The sequence below is a fragment of the Echinops telfairi genome, unplaced genomic scaffold (assembly GCF_000313985.2).
Source record: "Echinops telfairi isolate 266 unplaced genomic scaffold, ASM31398v2 ScPeMD7_4;HRSCAF=17, whole genome shotgun sequence".
Lineage (NCBI taxonomy): Eukaryota > Metazoa > Chordata > Mammalia > Afrosoricida > Tenrecidae > Echinops > Echinops telfairi.
In genome coordinates, this window is record NW_022103900.1 from 34,575,025 (window position 1) to 34,583,146 (window position 8,122).

Here is an 8,122-nt window from a genome sequence, read left to right on the forward strand (position 1 = left end):
ATGAGCAACTGATATTAGGGGCTAGAGTGGGAGGCAAATGTTTTGAGAATGATGAGGGCAACAAATGTGCATATGTGCTTGACACATATGAGAATTGTGATGAGAATTGTACGAGCCCCAAATAAAATATTTTTTAAAAATACACTGGAAAATCACAATCATAAACATTCTCTTGAAGGATTAAGGATCAAGGATCTAAAGGCAGAGTTAAGGGAATTTAAACACTAAATATATTTCATGTGCCTCCTTCCACAATAGAAAGACACACACAATCGATTAGCACAACAGGTCTTTCAGAAATGCTCATAGTAAAGTAGAAAAGTTGTTTCTCTCAAGCTTTGTGCATGTCTATGGAAGGTTTGTAGGAAACCCCCCGAATTTTGAGTCAGAGCCCAAGTTTATCAGCTCAGTTACTTCCTAGACAGAAGCCCTCAGACAATTCACTTAGCATTCCAGGTCTTGCTTTCTTCTTCATCTTTAAAATGGAAATATTAATACCTATCTTATTTATTTCAAGGAGTTTGTGAAATGGAGAATAAAATGCAGTATGTAAAAACAAAATAATAATAATAATAATTTTATGATTGGGGTCACCGCAACATGAGGAACTGTGTTTAAGGGTCGTGGCATTAGGAAGGTTGAGAACCACTGATATAGAGGATTAAAAATATTCTAAAATGTGGAAAGGAAAGGGAAGACAGTGAGATTGAAAGAGAAAAAATTAAATCAAGGTTACTATTAAGTTCAAACTGTACGAAGTGGTGTGACCTGGTACAAGATGGTCAACCACTCTCTAGTTTCCTCATCTGCACAGCAAAGGTAACAGAGTTGTGAAATGATTGAATGGGGTTAAGTGCTTACAGACTCCTGCTATATAATAAAAGTTAGCTATTGTTATCATTAAGGGGAACCCTGCATTCTTAACCCTGCCAGAAACCCCCCTTCAGCAGAAACCTCCTTCCTTTGCTCTTTCTGGACTTGAGGTCGATGACTTTCACACACGGACAATGAGAAAAGTCAGGGTCAAAGGAAAAGGCCAGAAGAAAAGCCTTGGACCTGCTTGAGGTTTCTCTTGTTAGATGAAGGTCTTGTACACAGACCCACCGTCCTGTCCAAAGAAATAGCGAAGAAAAAAAATCCAAGAAATAACAACAGAAACATATTATTCTATAGCCGTAAGGGTCGTTTTCAGAACAGTTCATGGCAGGACTTGAGAAAGAACCTCTTCGTTGATCTGAGTGGGAATTGTGCTTGCTGAAGGACATGGAAAGGTATTCATGAAAGGCTTTTCACTAGATACCTACTTACAATCCTTTTATTTTCACAGGACTGGAAGCTGCCAAAATAGTATTAATTTTTAAAAAAAACCTTCCCAATGCTCCCCTTGGATGAATAAAGAAGGAGTCTAATTCGGAGTCCATTTTTACTCTCCATTGTGTACACGCCACAAGCACCAGTTCGCTCATTAGTGCTCTCGGCAAGGGCCATCATTTTTAAGTGATCAAAGTGTTTGGGGAGAAATCAGTCACATCGAGTAATGCTTCCCAAATTGTGATCCCTGGCATGTAGGGGCGCCTCCTCTGTGGTTCATTTATGGGCTATGTTAAGGCAACTCTGAAGGCTGATGAAGTACAGGACCAAGAGGGAATATTTTGAAGAGGAAGGGCTGTTAGAATGGTCATTACATTGGTTTGGGTACAGGGATTTGAATTCTGTGGCAATTCATAAAATGAAAAGAGAAAGAGAAAGTATAGTATACAAAAAAGGTGCAGAAATAAGCTTCAGATCCAATTATTTAGGTGAAATGCTAAAAGAGACTCAATAATTTAAAATGCATTTTACAATGTAAACTCTTAAAATAAAAACTATAGAGCCAGCAAAACTTTAAAATGGAAAAGTTTAGCTTAAAACTTTCCAATTTTTTGTCGTGAAAGAGGCAGATTCTTACTCTTTGTAAGTTTAAATTCTTTATGTACATCATAATCATAAACTCAGAAAATAATTTCTATTCTATATTCTTCAGTTTCTCCAGTAATTTGTGGCTTTACCACTGATTTAATCTTCCTCGTATAGCCACAGGAAAAGGCACTCCCACTCAGCAGCAATGGAAAGGAAAAAAGTTGAGAATGCTTTTTTGGTTAAAACCTCCGCATCAGCTTATGGAAAAAATTACTAAAGAATTCCTGGTGAATGTTTACTAAATATCTTTTATGGGAGTTTTTGGTTGCTGTTTTTTAACTACCATGGGGGTAGTTAATTATGGTCTCAGGCTACAGGACAAAAAAACTTATATGGAGTAGGGTTGAAGATCTTAATTGAGCTAATGAATCTGGATGATATATTTTTTTCAAGCCTTCTCTGATAAGTTGAGGATAGACTTCTTTGTTCCCTCCATGCTTTGAAACATTTAAAGTGCCTGCTAAAGAAAACTCCCTTCCCCATGATTCATGAAGCCTTTCTGATGATACTGACAAAGGATAGATTTTCTAGAACAGGAATTAGAAATGGGAGTCTGCAATTCATGGTGTAGAAGACAGAATTCTGACTAGAAAAGCGAGAACATTTCTAGAGACAGGATCTCAAATTTTTAAAAATCTCAGGCCCACGGAAGGGGCAGCACCTACAAGCACCGTTGCTCCCAGTACAGTGGTGTGAAGCAGCACCCTGGAAGAGACTGCAGAATATTAAAAGTGGCTGCAGTTTGTAAAAGTCAAACAAAAACAAAACTCCTGTGGGATTATGACCTGCAGTCGTATGATCCCAGATTAAAAATCAATAGGAAAAACTAAAGTTTGAAATCTTCAATATCTTAGATTTGGATGTCTTATCAAGAAAGGCCTGTGCCTGGAAAAGAACGCCATGCTTGGTAGAGGAGAGGGTCATCGAAAAAAGAGGGAGACCTTCAATGAGACGGTTTGACATGGTGGCTGCAACCACCAGACACAATTGTGAAGATGGCGCAGGGTAGTGTTCGGTTGTGTTGGACCCAGGGTCACTGTGATTCGGAACCACCTCAATGGCATCTTTCAACAGCAACAATATGCCTGTGTCAGCTGGACAATGAAAAAGGGACACCAAAGGGGAATAGGTCCCTTGAAAGCATGGTGTCGTTGAAGAATAGTGAATGTACCATGGACTGCCAAAGGAACGGACCAAACGTCTTTGAAGAAGTACAGCCAGAACGCTCATTGGAAGGGAGCATGAAGAGACTTTGTGTCGAGCATTTTGGACATGTTATCATGAGGAACCAGTCCCTAGAGAAAGCTATACGTGGTGATGGAGAGAGTCAGTAAACATAGGAAGACCCTTGATGAGATCGATTGATACAGTGGCTACAATAATCGGCTCAAATACAGCAACTATTGAAAAGTTAGGGCATGATTCAATAAATGTTTCTTTTTTTGTGAGTATGAACTGATTTATTGGCACCTAACAACAATAATAGCCAGTTGATTATTGAGTGTCTATAAAATATTTCCTTTCACTTTTCAGAGTATTTTCATATGTATTATCTCACTTCCAAATAGCGATCATACTGTAAGATAGAATGAAGATTATTACATCCATTAAGAAATTAGATAATTGAACCACAGTTCAAATTAGTATTTGTGTGACTTCTAGAGACAAAACATGGCTAGTAATGTGTAAGCTAGGTGTCATTAGTACTATATATTTTTTTATTAGTACTATATTTCATATTACTTTTTTACTTACATCTGAATATCATTTTATCCAAAAAGAGGCATTACTGATCTCTAAACTGAGGCTGAAGCACATTGCCTTGGTGTCAGTCGGCTAGTTATCTGATTGATCTCTTGACATACTCTTAACCCAAAGACTAGCTCCTCCCTTTTAACTGGGACACTAAATTGCCACACACTGCTAACTTGTGATTAGAATGTAGATAAAGAAAATAGTTCTCTTTAATTTGGGTCAAAGTCATCCAAGAAAATACCTAAGTTCGTTAGACAGCAACACAACTAATTAAACTTGACCACTTTGCTCTTTGTCTGTTGGCTTTGCAATTCTAATTCTTGAGGTTACATGTCAGCAGACAGACTCCCCACTGATGCTCAAGGCACTTGTCCTTCAGACTTTTGCCTCCCCAAGTATCTTGCCTTCTTTTCAGTGTACGCAACCCTTCACGCTGTCCAATACAATTCTTTGCACTTGAGTTCACGGCTGATCTATTTCAAAATATAAGCACATAGAGCAACAAGCTGCGTCAGCAGCTGTGTCGTTTCAGGTTATTTTTTTCTGTCCTCTCTTCACAAGGGTTAAGCTGCTGGGCTGCTGACCTCCCCAGTAGCAGCTGACCACCACGGGCTACTCATCAAAGAGAGAAGAAGAGCGCTGAAGAGCAAGAACAACCGCAGCCGAGAAGCTTCTGGCGTGTCTACTCTGGCATTCCTGTCTTGCACTCTGCCAGGCCAACTTGGAGATTTATCAAGACTCCTTTTTTAGGTGCTTCCCACTTTGTACTTCAATGTGAGGACAGTATCTTTTTTCTTTTGGTCAAAGAGAGAACAAAAGGGAAAAGTCAGCATTTCACCTTTAACGTAAAAGAGAAAATCACAGAGAAATCTTTACTGTTTTAAATAATGCCCCATGGCCACACTCAAATTACAAATATAAAACGATGACCTTTTTGGCTTTTCCACATTTTTATTTCCCTTATATGTGCTCAATTCTTTATCTGATCGTTTTGAGATACATTCTTATATTTGGTTATTTTTTAGAAATATATATGCAAAGAAAAATAGCATCCTTTGATGGCAGCCTATAGAGTTTTTTCCATTTTCCTTATTGATCTTCGTTTCCTTATCTCAGATGAAATATGGCTTAACCTCAAAAGAGAATTTGAATTTCGACAGTTCTAACAACATGAACTCTGTTACTTATTAATTATTGGTAATAACTAATCAGTCCATTGGTCATGAATAAACCACAATACCAACAATGGCAAACAGCCTTTGTTAATAGCTTCTATCTCTGCTTATCCTAGATTCTGAAGATCAGCTCTTCCAGTGGGCCCAGTTTATCTCTAGTGCCTATTTTAATAGGGGTAGGAATTATGTCCTTCCCTTCTGTCTCATCATTTTAAGAAGATCAGTATTAAATCAATTTCTTGATGATCAGTCATGGACAAGTCACCTTGTATCTCTACTGGCAGAAATAAAAGAAAGTATATCTTTAAATATAGACAAATTGTGTTTACTAGAAGGAATTGGAGTCATATAGGCAAAATAGAAGGTGGCTCTCTCTAGCTTCTTAATGCAAGCCAACTTTGTAGGGTGTAAGTCTATTTATTGGTTTCATAGGCTGTTTCAAAGCACAAAGATTCTTCCTAGCATTTTTCCTTGTTTATTTTACTTTGAGACCTAGAGCCTTTGGTGCCCAGAATTAAAGATTAAGGACTAAATTGGCATTAAGAACCTACACTTTTCAAAAAGCTTGTCAAGTACTTCTTGGGATCAGTCCAGCTGGGAATCACTGCAATGGGGCATGGAAGGAATTCTTTTGGGTGCCCTACACAACTCTATGCCAGAGAATGGTAGCAGAATAGCATATCTCATTCCATAAGAGCCTGAGACCCTGATATCTATCATTTTAGGGCCTGGCTTTTGAAGACTCCAAATCAATTGCCAAAGAAAATGACTGGAAATATAGAGCAATGCTGAATAAAACCACAGTTTTAAAACATTATTCAGAATCAAAGAACAAAAGCCATGAATATTGAGCTATCTTTGTTATAGGTTCCAAATGACTATGTAGAGCTTAAGTACACTAAAAGAAGGTAACAGTAGAAGGACGTGAAGATGATCCTGGAATTTTCAGGAAATGTAATATCCAAACAAACAAGGGGAGTCCTTCTTACCCTCTTCTTACCCCAATATGATATTAAACTGAAACAGGTGGATGCATTACATCAACCCAGTGACACAAAACAGAGATAAATATCAAATAGCTTAATGCACAGGAAGGAACCATGAGTGACATGATACATACCTTGCTCTGTAGCTTTAAGTGACCACAGTGCTTTGGTTCTGGACCATGCAAAATATCATCAAACTTGTAAGTGTTTAAATCAAGATTTGAACATGGCACATCCCACTTTAAAGCAAGCATTAGGAATTTACCAAATCACATTTACCAGGAGACTTGTTTGGCTACAAAACAGTTAAGGACATCTTGTTTTGCTGGCCTCTCCATTATCCATCTTTCTTTGAAATTAAGTGATTAGAATCAATGGGTTTTAAGTGCTGGTACAGTTCTAAATTGTATTTTCGTGCTCCAATCTGTATCTAACCTTGGACAATAAAGCTTAAGATTCATGAAAGAAATAGTATAACTGGAGGACCCCAGGTGATTCTATGAGATAGACATTGGGATGCTGAATTAAAGGTCATTAATTCAAACCCACTGACTACTCCTCAGGAGAAAAATAAAATTGTTACCATAAATATTTAGTTTTGGAAACCCTATGTAGGGCCACTGTAAGTCAGAATCTGCTTGATGGCAGGAGGTTTGTTTGTGTTTTTATTTTTTAAACAGAATTAAAATTCAACACAAGTTCAAGAAAATGATCAGCCCAAACATATTCGCTTGTAGATTTAAATAACCCTAAAGTACTAAGGTGTATTTGACATAAATATAATTTTCTGATAAAGCTAACATTTTCTTAAGCAGTTTTAAACTAATGAAAACTTCTCAGTTTAACTTTTTGCCAACTTACAAGTAAGTTCCACCACCTGTCTGTCAGGTTCTTGAACAGGGGTGACTTGCATACTGCTGTAATGCTAGCAGCTCTCTTCCTGGTTTTCCAAATACTATCATGGTACCCAGCCAAAGACAGACAGGACGAAATGTCTAACAATCTATTCTGAAAATTAGCCAATGAAAACCTTTTTGATAACAGTAGCACATTCTTTGATACAGTGCTGGAAGTACCGCCCCTAGGTTGGATGGTTCTATACATCAGTCACAACAACGGACTCAAATATACCATCACCATGAAGATTTCTCGAGGCCTGGCAACATTTCATTCTGGTACACATGGCATGGCATGGCTTGGAGCGAACTGTTGGCACGTACTAACAACAGAGAGCGGGCAGTGGGGCAAAGCTAGAAGAGGACAGATTTTCTACATTTTGGTGATGGGGCAGTCTTGATTTCCAAGGTCACCACATCAGGATCTTCCCTCCCATGTGCTTTTATTACAGGGAGACATTGCCATGTTTTGCAAACAAGGGGGCACCCCTCACCACCCACCACCCCCAAAAAACAGAACTGTGCTGGGCAGAACAGAGCTTTCTTAGTATGCATTTTTCCCATTAGGCAAGCATTGAGCAACTCATTCTGAATTAGTGCACCCAGTAGTGTTGCCTGGAAAAGTTCTCTCTGGTCACAGTGAATTTTTTTGTAAAAGCAGTTTTGCTCAAACCTCATTTTTTGTGATGGCAAATTTAAGAGAACAGCATGCGGCTGCAAAATTTGGTTTCCTGCTTGGCAAAAATGCCACAAAAACTATTGTGATGTTGAACACAGATTTCAAGAACAGCACTATGGGGAAAAACTCAAGTGTATGAGTAGTTTCCACATTTCATAAAAAGGTGAAATGTTGATTGATGACAAACCCCGTTCTGGACTTCTGTTAACTTCCCACACAGACAAAAATGTCAGCTCATCATGCATTTGGAGTCCATTCTACCAGGTCAGACTGTTAATCAAGCTTTCTATTTAGAGGTTCTGCTAAGATGGTGCAACAGTGTGCAACAAAAAAGGTCTCATGTGTGGCAGATGGGGGATTGGTTTTGCCATTGCAACAACACTCCTGCTTATGCAGCCTCTCAGTGTGCCAGTTTTTGACAAAAACATGCCTTTGTTGCCCCACACAGCTTACTCACCTGACCTCGCTCCATGTGACTTCTTTTGGTTTCCTCAAATGAAGAGGGGCATACATGAAAGGACAGTGATTTGAGGATGTAAAAGAGGTGAAGGAAAAAATGAGGAAGGTGCTATCAGCCATCCAAACAGATGAGTTTGAAAAATGTTTCCAAGAATGGAATCATAGATTTGATAAATATATTAAGTGTAATGGAGAGTACTTTGAAGGTGATAA

General features: G+C 38.4%; 1 protein-coding gene across 2 annotated transcripts in view; it reads right to left on the minus strand.

Moving 5' to 3' along the window:
* Positions 1-8,122, minus strand: part of ARHGAP15 (Rho GTPase activating protein 15) — an 806,341-nt gene that overhangs the window by 724,696 nt on the left and 73,523 nt on the right. The window lies entirely within an intron of this gene.